Source organism: Chrysochloris asiatica, unplaced genomic scaffold (assembly GCF_000296735.1).
Source record: "Chrysochloris asiatica unplaced genomic scaffold, ChrAsi1.0 scaffold00001, whole genome shotgun sequence".
Taxonomy (NCBI): Eukaryota; Metazoa; Chordata; class Mammalia; order Afrosoricida; family Chrysochloridae; genus Chrysochloris; species Chrysochloris asiatica.
The window spans coordinates 18,119,010-18,137,460 of record NW_006408519.1 but is presented as its reverse complement, the minus strand read 5'-3'; positions in this window follow the sequence as shown (position 1 = coordinate 18,137,460).

Here is an 18,451-nt window from a genome sequence, read left to right as displayed (position 1 = left end):
CTGTCAGCACACAGCACCTCTCCCACCCTGAGACCAGAGTCCCCAGCTGCTCCATCTCTCCTTGGAGAAATGTCACTGCTTCTCTGGATAGGGTCCCACACTCCATTCTTCTCCCTTGATGGTCCCAGTGCCCTCTGCTCCTGGACTGCAAAATCAACCACTCCCCTTCTTTTGTTACAAAACATCAACTTTTACATTTGCAACACTCACAATCTGTCCTGATAGCAATTGTTCACTGTTGAACGACAAGAGTCTTATCCCCATCTCCTTTCACCAGCCCTGTCCAGATGGATTGGAAACTGCTCAGTGGAAATTATACCTTCCCGTGCACCCTGTAAAACTAGGCTCCTTCTTGAGAGCTTGTAAGCCAGTCATTTCATGACTTTATAGTCCCCTCATTTTGGATAACCAATGTTTAAGTTGCCCATTCCTGTCAACCCTGTGTACTGAGGGGGTGGGAATGATCCTCATCCCTCTTTTGAGCTTCTACATCCATAAGTATAGGTCAAGTTCATCAAACTGTAGCAGATTACTCTTTTTTTCCTCTTCTTTCTTCCTCTAATCAAATTCTGATCATCCAGCTATTGAAACTAGGTCAAATGGATACTATCTGCAAGTTCTGGTGTTCTTGTGCATTTCCCCTCATTTCATACCAGCTGGACTCTTCACTCTCTGCTCTAGTCCTCTGTGGCCATGTCCCTGCCACTGGGCCCAGGAGTCCCTAGGTCTTCGCCATACTGCTGGCCAACCAGATCTCAATCCAGGTTAGCAGTAGTCTATTGAATGTGGTCGGATTTAGCTCACAACTTCATTCCTGTTTTCCCCTGACTTTCCCTTATCAGTAGAATAATGTGGTCACCAGAAAGACCACATGCTTGCTCATGTGTTCTCCTTGAGTCTCAGTCTTGGGAGGAAGTTTGCCCTGAGGGAACCGACTACTTGCCTTGATGGCTCCCCAGTAAACAACTTACTTGGTCTTGTAGTAGTCCATCAGACTTCCATTATTGTTTTTGATTTTTCCTGCTGTTCTTTATTTTAAGAAGTATCTTCTGTTATTCTAGCTACTCCAGGCTGGTCTGCTTGGCTTTTCAAGGGGAAATTTCCCACCTCAGAAGATTCTGGATGGGGTTCAGGATTCCACTGATGGTTTTATGCAATGCAAAGGCTCCACAGGAAGCCTCTTTCACTGGGCATGTTCTAGCCCCATTTTTGTAATTCCAATCAGTTATAGGATGAAGACAGACTTACAAGTTTTCTATAGTGATGTTTCTGGCTGTTTCTTTCTCTCCCCCTCAAGTGTCTATTGTAGGCAAGGGAAACTAAGATTCAAAAGACAGCCAAGCATCTTAACATTATGTCTCCCCTTTTACCCATTCACACCATGCCTCAATCCCTGTATCCCAGAGCCCTGTTGTTCCAAGGTTGAGCATACATCACTATTTACCTCCATCCAACAGCCAATGCAAAACTGTCTAAATATTCTCCCATTGGCCTTGTTCTTCCATTTCCCTCACCCTTTATGTGTATCGCCCCTCCCCAGCACCCAAACTATCCTGTGTATATTCCCTACCCTGTGCTCCACCTTCCCCTTCCTCCCCTCACCCACTCTGTACACCCCAATAATCAACAAAGATTTTTTTTTCTTTCCCATTTAATGTGAGTACTTTTTCTTAAGATTTTACAATAATGGTCCTATGACGTATTTCTCCTTTTGTGATGGACTAATTTCCCTCAGCATAATGTCCTCAAGGTTCATCAGTGTTATACAGTGGCTTGCAGCTTCCCTGTTATTCTTCAAGGTGACATAATATTTCATTGTATGTATGTACCAAAATTTATTTATCCATTATTCCATTGACGGGCACATTGGTTGTCTCCATCTTTTTGTTATTGTGAATAGTGCTGGTGTGAACATTGGTGTGCATATATCTACTTGTGCTATGGCTCCTAAGTCTTATGGATAAATACCAAGTAGAGGAATTTCTAGATTATAAAGTATTTCTATTTTCAACTTTCTGAGGAAGCACTATATTGTTTTCCAGAGTGATTGGATCATTTTGCAATTCCACGAACAACGTAGGAGGGTCCCAATCTCTCTGCATACTCGCCAGCATTTATTGTCCTCTTGTTGTTGTTGTTGTTAAGTGCCGTCGAGTCGATTCTGACCCATAGCGACCCTGAACAGGGTTTCCAAGGCTGTAAATCTTTACGGGAGCAAAAAGCCTCATCTTTCTCCCGCGGAGCAGCTGGTAGTTTTGAACTGCTGACCTTGAGGTTCACAGTCCGATTCGTAACCACTATGCTACCAGAGTCCTCTGCTTTTTTTATATTCACTGTTATTGTTGGTGTGAGATGATATCTCATTGTGGTTTTGATTTGCATCTCTCTAATGGCTAGTGATCGTGAACATTTCTAAATATGTATGTTGGCTGCCCGAATCTCCTTTATAATCTCCTTTATAATTGAAGTGTCTATTCATGTCCTGTGGCCATTTTTTAATTGGGTTGTTTGTCTTTCTCTTGTAGAGGTATTGTAGTTTCCTATATATTTTAGAAATGAGTCCCTTGTCTGATGCATCATTGCAAAAGATCTTTTCCCATTCTGTGGGCTCCCTTATTTCTCTTTTGTTGAAGTCTTTTGATGAACATAAGTTTTAAATTTTCAGTATGTCCCAATCATCATATATTTTGTATAATTTTGTTTGTGTAATTTTCACAATGTTTGGTAGTCTGTGTGCACCCTATTTTTTCATTGGTAGCCTTTATAATTCCTGGTTTCACATTTAGGTCTTTAATGCATACTGAGTTGGTTTTTGTATATGGAGTGAGGTAAAGGTCTTGTTTCAGTCTTTTGCATATCTCTTTCCAGTTCTGTCAGCACCATCTGTTGGAGAGACTGTCTCCTCTCATGCAATATACTTAGGTCCTTTGTTGAAAATTAGTTGGCTGTATGTGGATGGGCTAATTTCTGGATTCTCGATTCTGTTCCATTGATCTATGTATCTTTCATTGTACCAGTACCAAGCTGTGTTGACCACTTTAGCCATGTAGTAAATTTTGAAATCAGGGAATGAGAGGTTTCTAACCTTATTCTTCTTAAGCAGTGCTTTGCTTATCCTGGGTCTCTCTCCTTTCCATATAATGTTTCTAATTGTTTTCCCATCTCTTGGAAGAATGTTGTTGGAATAGGATTGGGATTGCATTATGTGTTTAGATTGCTTTGGGCAGTATTGACATTTTCACAATCTTAAGTCTTCCTATCCAGAAGCATGGAATATTCTTCCATTTTTGTAATTCTCTTTGGTTTCTTGTAGTAGTGTTTTGTAGTTTTCTTTGTATAGATCCTTTGTTTCTCTGGTTACATTTATTCCTAGATATTTCATCTTTGGGGTGGCTATTGTAAATGGTGTTGCTTTCCCAATATCCTTTCCAGCACTGTCATTATTAGTATACGAAAATCCAACTGACTTTTGTAAGTTGATCTTATACCATGCCACTGCACTGAATCTTCCAATGAGGTCTAGTAGCCTTTTTACTGAGTCTTTGGGGTTTTCTCTGTGTAGGACTATATCATTGGTAAATAGAGTTTTACTTCCTCTTTGCCAATTGTGTTGTTGTTATGTGCCGTGGAGTCTGTTCCAGCTCATAGCGACCCTGTACAGGGTTTCCAAGGCTGTAAATCTTTACAGGAGCAGAAAGCCTCATCATTTTCCTGCGGAAAGGCTGGTAGTTTCGAACTGCTGACCTTGCAGTTCGCAGCCTGATTAGTAACCACTACACTACCAGAGTTCCTTTCTTCGACAATTAGAATGCCTTTAATTTCCCTATCTTGCCTTATAGTTCTAGCTAAGACTTCCAGCACAATATTGAATAGGAGTGGTGACAAAAGGCATCCTTGTTTTGTTTCTGTTCACAAAGGGAAGGCTTTCAGTTTCTCCCCAATGAGAGTAATGTAGGCTGTTGGTTTTTGTATATATGCTCTTTAATATGTTGAGGAATTTCTCTTCAATTCCTACTTTGTTGAGTGTTTTTATCAGGAATGGATGTTGGATTTTGTCAAATGCCTTTTCTGTATCAATCGATATAATTATGTGGTTCTTTTCTTTTTTATTATTTATATTATGGAATACACTCGTTGTATTTTCTAATGTTGAACCATCCTTGCATCCCTGATATGAATCCCACTTGGTCATGACTAGCCTCTAATATAACATCCTCTGTGGAAGAAGACTGTAACATCTAATGCCTCTTATTTGTTCTATAGTGTTATATGAAATGTCTGGCCATTAATCAAAATACATGGGTACACAATAATGTAAGCACAATTGAAGGTAAGAGAGAGGGAGAGTGGAATGATCTTCTACATCCAGATAGAACAGAAACCATTTTCCCCAGGTATGAAAATGTAGAAAATTTGAACTGGGATAACATTTACAAAATAAAAAGGGGTTCTCTGTTTAAAACATTAAATCAGTCAGATTTAGTGAGGACCAAAGGGGTTAAGTATAGAAATATTCATTATAAAAACATGAAGAGCTGCTTTACACTGAGGGCATATGTTGATTCTGAGCACAGGGAAAGATGCTGAGAATCTGAGTTTTGCCTGAACAGAAGGAATTAGTACAACCTCTGGCAAGCTCAAGGGGAAGGAGTGAAACATTTGGAGGCTTTAATTCCAAATATATGACTGATTCTCTCACAACACATTTGCTGAATTCTGACACAGCACTAGAGGAAAGTCTAAATTATATGAGGAAAAGCAAAATCAAAATCTGAAAATATTTTAATTCAGTCTTACAGTTCTGAGGAAATATATAGATTAGAATTCACAACCCACCAGGCTCTTTGATGAAACAATTTTTTGATTAAGCCCTAGAAATAGGAAGGAACAAAAGTGAACCAAAGGAAGACTAAGTTTTAAGAAAAATACAAGTCATTCTCAATTAAGTTCAGTATCTGACTGATTTAAGGAGATGTACTTTCTACTCTACCTGCCTAGCAGAGAGAAAGGTGAAATTCCTGTTAGCGTTATACTTTTTATTAAGTAAGTCAAGATAGTGATTAGCTTTGAGGAAGTATGTAAGTGTAGTGACAAGAACAGAATGTGAAAAAAAGGTTTCTTGAATGCTGGTAATATTTTATATTCCTTTTTTGACATTTTTTTCACATGGGTATATTAATTTGTGAACATTAATTGAATTGTATAGCAATTACTTTGCATTTTTCTGTATGTTTTACATATCTTCATAAATTTTCTTACACATAAAGACAGTTTTTGAAGCACTTCAGCTATTGGAGTTTTCAGATATAAGTTTTAAAATAACTGTGATTATTATATTAAAATAATAAAATATGAATATCAACAGTGAATGGCACAGTATAAGAATGAGATGAAAATGCAAATTTCATGATAAAGATGTATAGGGTGTATTAGACTCATTGGACATAGAAAACTGAAGAAATTTTCAATCAGAAGTCAATAATGAATACCAAGAACATAATTACAAAAAGAGATAAGAGGATGAGAAATATAAAAAAAGACCCAAACAGATATTCAGGAAAGTTTTAAAATGTCCACTAGTTTGCTAGTTGTTTATAGTGAACCATGTGTTTAATAGTAGAACTGTTCTTCACAGGGCTTTCAATGGCTGATTTTTTTTTAGAAGTACAGACAGTCCTAGGGTTATAAACAAAAAATATTCCTAACTTTGTCTAAGACATTTTTAGGACTTTCAACTGGTCTTGCCTGATTAAGTTATGGATACGGAAGCCTCACTGGAACAGACCTGAGTTTACAATTGTACCCAGAAAGACAGACAGAATGGGCAAAGTTACTAGTTGAAAATTTGCCAGAAACTTACTATCTTTAATACAGAAGGGTAGTGTATTTGTGTTACATAACAATGGAATCTCTTGCCCTGGACTTTTGAGCACAATCTGAAACAGTGCTCCCTACTCAAAGATGGGAACAGACTATGCTCCTTTGACTGTGTGTCACTTCTATAGACCTCCCAATACTCCAATCCCTTTCATTACATTCTTGAGAGAATTTGTGACATCCGTGTCTCCCATTCCAGGAATTCAACCAATAACTTTTCCAGTTGTTCTGGGTACTGTGCCAATTCTGCCTTACTGTAAAAACTTTGGGTCTGTTTCTGTTTCACTTAGTTGGACCTGACAGAATTGGACTAAAGGGCAAGTAGGAGTTGTCCCTAAGTGATTGAAATAAGGAAGTAGATTTGTGCAATTTGTGCAACTAAATTTCTGTTATGTAAGGCACAAAACATTGAGGAGTAATGTGTGAAGAAGGCGGGTGGCCAGAAGGTAACCCATAAGCCCTTGTCTGAAAACTGGGTTGTAATTCTTCAAGTGGATACCACCTAGGGTATTATTTCTATAGAGTTGAGTGGTAAATGGTGGTTGTGTACAATGGAGTTCTAGCCTAATCATTTTAAGTGAACTCATAAACACCTTGCTAACATCTGTGCTATTAGATTTTGAAAGTATAAGATATTGACTTTAAAGCACTTATAGAATTAAGAAAAGATGTCTTCAAAGACTGACAGGAAAATACATTTGTATGTAATGAGCAGATAATGATTTTCAGCAGAAAAATGAAAACTAGAAATAAAACGAAAGAAACTTTGTGAATTAAATTATAAAATAGCTCAAGAAAAATTAACTTTAATGATGTTAATAACAAATTAGAGTGAAACGTATCAGTCTTTAAAAATAAAGATAAATAAATAAAACTCGGGGCAAAACCAACATCCTCAATTAGGACAGTTTCTCACAAGGACAGCTCTTCTCCTCTAATCTAGCAGATCTTCTTGACCTTGCAGAGAGGCCCTTCTCAGCTTCTCACCCAGACCCCTTACATCTGTGCAAGCCTCCTCTCATCCATGCATGCCTTCTCTCAGTTGTGTACACCACTCTGCCTTCAGCATCCTCCTGTTTCACCTTTCTGTTACTGTCCCCACTCAAGGCCAGTGTATCAGCCAGCTCAGCTCTTTTAAATCCTTTCCTAGCATCTACTGGCTGCTGTTGCTGCTAGCTTTCTGCTGCCAAGTCCCTTCCCGAATCTGCTGCATCTTCAGTGTTATAACCTTTGGTCAATATTACAGCTCTTGTAGGAGGTTCTACAAGAGCTCCACAGGAGTTCTGTATCTAAATTCTCCACTCCATGTTCTCTTGAGGTTCCATCCTTGTTGCTTCTCTCTATCTAAAAATTTCAGATGGTTTGACTTCATACAAAAGCAATTCCTTGTCAGTCTCAATGTATTTAGCACTTCTAGCAGAACCACAACCCTTCAATCCCCTCGGTTAACCACAAGTCACTCAATCCTATTGGGTGGGTTTAAAGAAACTATTTGGATAGCAAATCAACCAGTCACTGCTATGGGCATAAACTAAATCAATCACAGAGCAGACTGTGGCTCAACCAACCATTTTTGGCAGAATTGTAAACCCAGGCCAGAAAGGCCATGTACATATATCAGAAACCTATTTCTCTGCAATTGTGAACAATCATATGTTTAAATGTTGTTGTTGTTATTAAGTGTCATCGAGTCAATTCCAACCCATAGTGACCCTGTATAGGGTTTCCAAGAAGCGGCTGGTTAGATTGAACCACCGACCCTGAAGTGCAAACCGACTCTGCAGTCTAGTACATTAACCCATAGTGCCACACCAGGGCTCTAAATAGTGACTCTAAATAGAGTTTGGTAAAGAATATTTTTGTTGTTGTCAAGTGCCGTCAAGTTGGCTCTGACTCATAGAGAACCTGTTTAGGGTTTTTGAGGAGTAACTGGCAAGTTTGAACCACTGACCTTGCCACTCAAAGCAGCCTGGAGATGGATTCCCTATCCTTGTGCTTCTCAATTCCCAGTTGCCATTGAGTCAGTTCAAACTCATGGAAGCCCAGGTGTATCACAATAGGACTGGGCTTTGTAGAGTTTTCAATGGCTATTTTTGGAAAAATAGATTGTTAAGACAGTCTTCCAAGTGGGTGGACTTGAACTTTTAGCTTTCCTGTTACAGCTAAATATATTACCTGTTTTCCATTTCCATTCCTAGAATATACTAAATATAATGAATAGCAATGATAATATATTTTAAAGAGGTCTAGCTGATACATTCCTTGACATCTTTGGCCCTTGCTATCACCAGGATAGACACAAATGTCTAAATAGTTGAAGTAAATATATTATAATTGATTTAAAGAGAAGAGTTTCTTAAAGATTTGTCAATCTAATGCACAATGGAAAATCAGAGAGTCAAACTCAAGACTGTATGAAGTCAGAGAAGAATCATTATACTAAGAATCCCAGAGTTGCTTTTCTTTATACTAGATTCAAAACAAAGAAAAATTACCAATTAACAATAGCACTGATTATTGCAAAGAAATATAAATCAAAACACAAATATAGGTAAATAATATGCATTTTAATTTAAATTAATAAATTCTTTTTTTAAAAGTCATTAATTCATTTCTTTCTGGAAGTATAATCTAAAATTCTTCACACTTTCCTAGCACATATACATTTTCTGAATAATTAAAAACCAGTCAATCACAGTCCTTACTTGTTCTAAAAATACTGTCTTCGGTGATAATTATGGCTGTTTGAATTTCAGTACACACACAAAGCCAAGACATATTACAGTTAAATTTTTCCCCCAAAAATATGATAATATGATATCTATATTGCATCCATAACTAGGTAATTCAACGTAATTTCTTACATAGAACATTGATTTAAAAACATTAGATATTTTACTGCAATTTAATACTTGTGTCTACATAATTGTATAAGGATTTTATTTTGAGAAATAGTCATTTTAAATGCAGCTGTGGTGAATACAAAGTCAGTCACTTAAAAGACACTTAGTAAATGCTGATGGAATAAACAAGTGGTAAATTCAACTCCTTAGCATGGTTAAAAGATCCTTCATGTTTAGTTTCTTCCTCACTTTGCAACTTAATAAGGTGTCAAAAACAAGACATGCCTTTAAAAGTAAACTCAACTTGAATTTGAATATCTAGCTCTTCTACTTTTCACTGAGTCAACTTAGGCAAGTTAAACATCTTCTTCCTTAATTTAAGGAGCTCACTGAGTTTTTCTGAAGCTAGACCATAGAACATTTCACATACCCAGGACACATATACCTATATCTAACTTCAAGCGGTTTTCTCTGCCGACAGTGTTTATTTCAACAGTGTGTCTTTGTAAATGCTGCTGTCTTATACATTTGCAACCATTAATTATTTGACCATCTGATGGCGTTCTGTTCATTCTTAAAGATTTCAGATAAAATAGTTATTTTCTCGAATCTTCTTTGATTTACATTTTAAAACTACTCTGCTTTCCAAATTTGTTTCTTTATCTATATTTTATAATTATTTATTTGCTTTTATCCCTCTTACTCTCCATGTGACTTCCTGGATAGGACAGTCAACAAATGTGCCACTTATATTTCACTTAGTTCTCTCTGTTAAAAAGCATCTCATTAAATTCTGCATTCCCCTTCAGCTAGCCCTTAATTCTCAGCTCTCCCTTACTACACACCTTCCCTCTGTCACAATACCACTACCTTCATCATGTTTTGGTTTTCAACCATTAAAATAAAGCTGCCATTTTCAATATCACTAATAAATTTCACAACATTGCCAAAGCATGAATAATTCTGAGTCTTGTAACATCTCAATAATATGTGTCATAGCTGATAATGTTTCTTTGAATAGCACTCAGCTTCTGGTGGTACTATGACTTCTTAGATTCTTCCTATTCACTTGAGACAAGTTGGAGGGGTGGGGAAGGGAATCCAGAAATCAGGATTAAGCATGAGACACTTATTGGCTAAAGTCTTGAGAAATGTTGAGGACTATGCCCTTCCTTGTTTGAGCAATTGTGACAATGTGTAGGACATTTTCATGTACATAGCTGAGCAGCCACATCTTGGGACATGCCATTAAGAAAGACCCCCCAAAGTTCTATATTTTGCTTCCTTGTAAGATGTTTTACAAGCTGGACTCATTTACCCAGTGCCCTAGGCATAACTTTAAAAGATGATCTTCCACTAGGGGCAGAAGAGAACACTAATGCTTGGGAGGAGCTTAAACTGAAATCCTGAAGATTTATGCATGCATGACATTCTAAAATAAGTTTTGTCTGCCCCTACCACAGGCCTTTGCAATGTAAACATCCATCTTGAAGAAATGCTGTTGTTGTTGAGTACTATTGAATGGGTTCTGACTCATAGCGACCCTGTATAGGGTTTCCAAAGAACAACTGGTAAATTTGAACTGCCAACCCCTATGGTTAAAAATGATGTTGTGGTCATGTGCATTATCTCACAGTGCCACACCAAAACTCCCCTAAATGGATACTTCCTGGAAATCCTCACCTGCCCATATAAATAAAAATAATGTCATTTCCCACCTAAAAACTTCTAACTCCAGTAAAGTTTTTGTTTGAAGAGTTGGGAGTTAAGCGTTGTATTAAACTCTTGCCATCTCTGCTTGCAAACCTCTTTCATGCAATAAATGTTTACTTGTGTGGAAATTATGTCTCATCTGACTACTCTTAATCAGCCAAATGCAAGAGCTCTCTCTTTCAGAGTGAGTGTGATTAGCCCTACCAGTACCAGATTTTAATGACAACAAAGGTACAGTTGATCTCTTGAGACAGTAGAACCCAATACAAGATCATTCTCCTAAAAGGTGCAATGGCCAATAGGAGAGTTTTCTCTCACAAGCTCATTCAGAGTGCTGAGCCATGACATGGTACTCCTGGTCCATTTTCATTCTCAGAGTACAATTGAACAAGGTCTATATCCCAATCAAAAAGGCAGGTCTGAATTTTGGTTTTGGTTCCTCTAGAGTGTGGGAGTTGGATGTGGCACTGTGGACTGCTAACTGCAAGGTTGGTGGCACAAACCCTCTAGCTGCTCCTTGTAAATCTCATACAGGGTTGCTATTAGTTGAAACTGACTTGGTGGTACTTACTAACAACAAAAAAGTGTTAAATGTATGGTCTCTATTTCTTTAAGAGGTGATTGTGTAGTCCTTGGGTTAAGGACTGTGAGTAGAAGTTGTCATTCTTGGGAAAAACAACTTTGAGAGAGGACCATGAAGAAAGGTCCCCTGGTCTCTTGGTTATGAATGAATATGAGAATGAAGAATGTAAATAATGTAAAAGTGACTGAAATTTTAACCCCTCGGGTATTTGGGTATTCATTTGTCACGTGGGACAAACAAAAGGAAGCAGAAAATAAAGAAATGCTGGCTGAATTGGGCTTGAGAGCCGGCATGCAGGAATAAATGTGGGAGGAAAGTTATCCTAATCACAGAACAACCAAGAACAGATCAGTCAGGTGTGAAAAATGTTTTCTTTCTTTTTATGGATTCAGCACTACCGGGAAAGGATGAACATCAATTATGAGTGTGTGTAGGGTGGGGTGGGGAGACAAACAAAGTGAAAACCAGTCAAATCAGACTGCTGATAGAGATGATTTTGGAACATACCCATCAGAAGGTGGGTAAAATCCTTACAACAGAATAAAACACTGCCTGGTCCTGAGCCATCCTCAAAATTGTTATATTTGAACCCATTGTTGCTGCCACTGTATCAGTTCATTCAGTTGAGGGTCTTCCTCATTTTAGCTGATCCTCTACTTTATCAAGCATGATGTTCTTCTCCAGGGACTCTTCCTTTCTGAAAATTCATGTGAAGTATGAAAGAGGAAGTCTCACCATCATTATTTCCAAGGAGCAACCCAGCTGTATTTCTTCCAAAATAGATTTGTTTACTGTTCTAGCAGTCCATGGTATGTTAAATATTCTTCACCAACTCCATAATTTAAGTACATCAATTATTCTGTGGTCTTCCTTATTATTCAACTTGCACATCTTTGCTCTTTAAAACTTAAAAAGGTCTTTTACAGAAGATTTACTTAATGCAAAACATCATTTGCTTTCTTGACTGATGCTTCCATGAGTATTGATTATAGATCCAAGAAAAATGAAATCTTTAATAAGTTCAACCTTGTCTCCATTTGCCGTGGTATCATTTATAGTTCCACTTGTGAACATTTTTATGCAAACCATACTGAAAACTATAGGTTTTGATCCTCATCAGTATTTTAAATCAGTCCTCTTCCATTCCAGCAAACATGCCTATTGTATATTTTTGACAAATCTTCCTCCAGTACTGTTGCCAGATTCTTCTTCATATAACCCAGTTTCTTGGATTATTTGATTAAGTTTACAGATTAAATAAGTATGGTGAAAGGAAACACAACACTGGTACACACCTGAGCTGAAGTTAAATTCATTTGGTATACACTAAATTCTATTTGAATGACTGCTTGTTTTAAGTACAGATTCCTTATGAATACAATTAAGTGTTCTGGAATACCCATTCTTCTCAGTGTCATCCAGTCTGTTGTGATCCATATAGTTGAATACTTTTGCATAATCAATAAAGTAAACACCTTTCTGGTACTCTTTGCTTTATATGGAGTTTCCTTATTTAAAAATAATTGAAGCCAGAACCAGTGAGCTGGAAGACAAATTTCTCAATACTGCTAAGATAGAAGAGCAAACAGAAAAAGGATAAAAAATATTAATAGAGTCTAAGATTTATGTTGGACAACATGAAGAGAAATAACTTAAGAATTACTCTCATTCCAGAACAGTAAGACTCACACAAGTCCACAGAGGAGATAGTTGAGGAATTTCTGGGAGAAAATTGAAGGATGAGAAGATAAGCATTCAAGAAGCTGAACAAACCTCAGGAAGGATAGATTCCCCAAAGAAAATCACCAAGACATATCATAATCAAGGTCTCCAAAATCAAAGACAAGGAGAGAATCCTAAAAGTAGCCAGGGAAAAGAGAAGTATTAATTACAAAGGCAAGCAAATCAGCTTAAGCTCTGGCCTCTCAGCAGAAACCTTAAAGGCAAGAAGACAATGGGGAAACATACATAAAACCCTAAAAGAAAAAAAACAAAAAAAACTTCCAACCAAGGATTGCCTATCCAGCAAAACTGTCAATCAAATATGATGGTGCTTGCAGGACTGGAAATCACTATGCAAAAGACTGAAAGAAGACCTTTACCCACGCCATATATAAAAAAAAACAACTCAGCATGGATTAAAGACCTAAATGTGAATCCCAGAATTATGAAGACCATTAATGAAAAAATTGGAACAATTTGAGGACTTTCATGCACGGCACACTCAGACTACTAAACATTATGAAAAGTACCCAGACAAAAGACAAATAGATCATTGGGGCATACTAAAAATTAAAAACTTATGTGCATCAAAAGACTTCACCAAAAGAGTAAAAAGGGAACCCACAGAATGAGAAAAAAATTTTTTTTGCAATGACACATCCAACAAGGGACTAATTTCTAAAATATATAGGAAACTATAACACCTCAACAAGAGAAAGACAACCCAATTAAAAAATGAGCACAGGCCATGAACAGACACTTCATCAAGGAGGAGATTCTGGCAGCCAACAAACATATGAAGAAATATTCATGATCACTAGTCATTAGAGAGATGCAAATCAAAACCACACTGAGATATCATTTCATACCATCAATAACAGTGAAGATGAAAAAAGTAGAGGACAGTAAATACTGGCAAGGATGCGGAATGCCTGAGACCCTCCTACATTGCTGGTAAGATTGCAAAATGGCCCAACCACTCTGGAAAACAATATGGCGCTGCCTCAGGAAGTTGGAAAAAGAAATACCTTATGACCCAGCAATTCCTCAACTTGGTAGTTATCCTAAGAATTATGAGCCACAGCACAAATAGATGTATGCACACCAATATTCATAGCAGCACTATTCACAATAAGCAAAAGACGGAGACAGCCTAAGTGCCTATCAATGAAATAATGGATAAAGAAACTTTGGTACATCTACACAATGGAATATTATGCTAACCTGAAGAATAACAAGGAAGCTGCAAGCCACCATATAACATGGATGAAGCTTGAGGACATTATACTGAGTGAAATTAGTCAGTTACAAAATAAGAAATATTGCATAGGACCATTATTGTAAAAGCTTAAGGAAAAGTACCCACACTAAAAAGGGAAATAGAAAAAAAAATTATTTGTTGGTTACCAGGGTTGAGTTGGGGTGAGTGGGGGTGGGGTGAGGGGAAGATGGAATGCTAGGTAGGGAATAGACACAAGATAGTTTGGATGCTGGGGAGGGGCAATACACTAGAATGGGGAGGGGAATGGAAGAACCAGGCGGATGGGAGAACACTTAGGCAGGTTTGCATGGGCTTAGTGGGACAGAGGTATATAGTGATGTATGCTCAACCTTGGAACAACAGGACTCTAGAATATAGGGATGGAGGCATGGTTTGAATGGGTAAAATGGAGGAAATAATGTCAAGATGCTTGCTTCTCTTTTGAATCTTGGTTTCCCTTGCTTATTATTGTAAAATAGACACTTGAGAGGAAGAGAAAGGAATAGACAGAAACATAACCATAGAAAACCTGTAAGTCCATCTACAGCCTACACCTGATTGGAATACCTAAAATGGGGCTAGAACTTGTCTAGGGAAGGATGCTTCCTGCAGAGCCTCTGCATTGCATAAGGCCATAGATGGATTCCTGAACCCCATCCAGAATCTTCTGTGTTGGGAAATTTCCACCTGCAAGGACAAGCATACCAGCCTGGAGCTGTTAGAAGAACAGAAAATACTTCTTGAAAGAAAGACCAGTAGGAAAAATCAAAAACAATAACAGCAGTCTGATTGACTACTACAAGAACAAGCATGTTGTTTCCTGGGGAAACTTCAGGTTGGTTCTCCTCAGGGCAAACCCCCTTCCTAGACTGAGACTCAAGGGGAAAAGCTTTCAAGAGGGAACCTAGTTCCAGAAGGTGTGGGGGAAGGTAGAATCTCCACTGAGTGGTTTCCAACCTGTTTGGACAGGGCTGGTGAAAGGAGATGGGGATAAGATTCTTTTGGTTCAATAGTGAATAATTACTATCAGGACTGATTGTGAGTGTTGCAAATGTAAAGATAGACATTTTGTAACAAAAGGAGGGGAGTTGTTGATCTTGCAGTCCAGGAGTAGAGGACCCTGGGATCATCAAGGGAGAAGAGCAGAGTGTGGGACCCTGTCCAGAGAAGCAGTGACACCAGAGATGGAGGCAGAGACAATGAAGTGGAGAGATTGGAGCAGCTGGGGACCCTGGACTCAAGGAGGGGGAGGGGCTGTGTGCTGGCAGCTGGAGGTGGGCTTGCGGGGTGTTCCCTTTAATTGTTTAAATGTTTGTATATTCCTGAGTGCTGCAGTGTACATCAAACAAAACAAAACAAAACAGAAAACCAGAGGGATTTGAAGCAAATGCTGTTGAATGATGATGCATGGAGGGGATTGTAATCATTGCAATGAAATGAAATACCATGGGGTGAATGTAAAGCTGATGTTCTCCCATGTAAACCATCACCCAATTCACAATAAAAACTTAAAAAAAGAAAGAAAGAAACAAGCCTAACTCCTATTCCCGGAAGTAGGAATTATTCTTTTTTGTAAAAAATTTTAAATTAATGGTAAAATTCTCATTTTATGCATCCATTAATTATTAGGGGATCTATGTGCTGTGGGCTAATATGCTGTACTGCAAAGTCGGTTTGAACCAGAAGGCTGGTTGGTCAAGCTCACCAGTCGCTCCTTAGAAATCCTATATAGGCTAGCTATGGGTCAGAAGTGGCTCGATGGCACTTAACAACAAAAACAATGTATATTTTTACAACTCTGGGCATAAATGGGGTAGATGTTTTAATATGGATAAATAAAACATTGGCATAAGTCCAGCATTTGTGTGTAAACTCCCAACTCTTTCTCTAAGGGGAGCTAAATATATGCAAAATTACAACAGAAATTACAACCAAAGGGACACTAAATAAAAGGATAATTAGGGACTATCAGGAACAATGGAAATGAATGAAATTATGCTTTGGTGCTAAAGCTGTCCTGTGTGTCAGAGTGTTCACATAAATTACTTGAACAGAGATAAATATGAACAAAATTATGTAGTCTGTACTGCATTAGTAAATATTAAGGGAAAATTTGATGAGATGAAAGTGTGATTTTAGTTTTCTTAATTAGGTGAGAATTCCTAGGGTAGATGGAAGTTCAAACAATTCTGGAACAGAACAAATAAAGAAAAAAGTCATAGGATAAAAAATTAAGTTGGTTATTTTGTTTTGTTTTGTTTTTTTAGTCCTGTGAAGCGAGAGCCAAGAAGCCAAAGCTCCTGAGTACAGAAACTCACAAAATGTGCTAAACAGTATGAGACCAAACATATTTTCTGCTCATGTTAATTAATACTGAAAACAGGTAAATCTTTCTAGCCCTATGCTACAAAAATACAGAGAACAAATAATGACAGCTTAGCTACATGCCTCAAGAAATATTTGCTCCTTTTAGGTAAGATAAAGAGTCCTGGTGATTCAGTGGTTAATGTGCTAGAATGCTGACTGAAATGTTGGGAGTTGGAAACTGCTCCAAAGGGGAAAGATGCAGTAGTCTGCTTCTGTAAACATTTGGAGCCTTAGGAACCTAATGCAGTAGTTCTCTGTCTTACTTAGTTGCCATGAGTCAAAATTGACTTGATGACCATGGTTTTTAAAATAAGACACTGAGCACACCAAAATGCTTATTTTTCAAGCAGAGGTGTCAATATTTCCCAAGAACCTTATCCTCAGTATGTCTTTCAATCTAATGATGTTATACTCTAAACTATCCCTGATCCCATCTTTGCAAATCCCACCAACAAATCACACAGCCTAAAAGCTAAATGCCTGAGCTCCTGTCCATAGATATTACAGCTCTTCTTTTTCAAGAGGTTTTTCTGGTGTTCTTTTGGGAAACGAAGTTGATAATTATGAGGGTAGGTAATAATCTGGCTAAAAACATTGATAAGCCCACCATACAACAACTAATATTGTTTTCAGTATTTCAACTTAATAGTCATTATAAATGAAGTCACAAAAATTTACTCAAGTCCACAAATAACCCAGAAAAAAATTCATTTTGTTTCAGATATGTATCTAACATCTAGAGAATCGAGGCAATTAGCAGGAAAAGTCAAAGACAGAATGTGAAAACCAGAGGGAAAAATATAATCCCAAAAAACAAAAACAGACTATAGATTGAGAGATTTCTAAAACAACTGCTACATTATTATATTTTTGGTTTGTTAACACACATAGATATGTTGCTGTTGTTGTTATGTACCGTGGAGTCGGTTCTGACTCATAGCGACCCTGTACAGGGTTTCCGAAGCTGTAAATCTTTACTGGAGCAGAAAGCCTCGTCTTTCTCCCACGGAACAGCTGGTAGTTTCAAAATGCTGACCCTGACGTTCCCTGCCAGATTTGTAACCAGTACGTTACCAGAGTTCCTTACACATAGATATACCAGGTATTATGTAAAATGTGGTGGTGGTGGTGGTGGTGGTACTGTGCCGTGGAATGGGAGCAGAAAGCCTCATCTTTCTCCTGCAGAATGGCTATTATTTTTGAACTGCTGACCTTGTGGTTAGCAGCCCAATTCGTAACCACTACGCTACCAGAGCTCCTTATTTAAAATGTAGTATATTTAAAATGTTATGTCATACAGTGATAGAGCCATAGTGTGGCACTGTAGCCTAAACACTGAACTGGTAACTGAAAGGCTGGTAGTTCAAACCCACTAGGTGCTCTCAGAAACCCTATAGAGGGAATCCTGACCTGGTTAACTTGACATAAAACATTAACTATCACAGTCACCAGTGTTATCCTTCTATGTTTGCAGATTGCTGAATGTTTTCTCTTTCCGCACATTTTAAATAAATTTAATAAGACTGTTAACTCTTTAAGAAGTCTGAGTTAGAAACTGAGCTGCTAATCACAAGGTCAGCAGTTCTAAGTCACCAGCTGCTCTAAAGGAAAACGATAAGGCTCTCATCTCCAGTTAGAGTTTACTCTCTGAAACCCTATTATGGGGTCACTCTAAGTCAGAACCAACTTGATGGCAGTGGGTTTATTTTGTTTTGTGTTTTATTTCTCTTATATTGAATTCCGGAGAAGCAATGGTAGCCAAAGGAAGCTAAACTTCTGTAAACTGCATTCTAGTAAAAAACAATAAAAGCATCTGAGGAGCTAGAACTTTATTCAAACACCTGGATATTTTACTCTACTCTCACCATACTTGTTCAATATGTATGCTGAGCAAATAATACGAGAAGCTGGGTTCTATGAAGGAAAACGTGGCGTAGGATTGGAGGAAGACTTATTAACAACCTGAGATATACAGATGATACAACCTTGCTTGCTGAAAGTGAAGACTTAAAATATTTACTGATGATGATCAAAGAGCACAGCCTTCCGTATGGATTACATCTCAATGTCAAGAAAACAAAAATC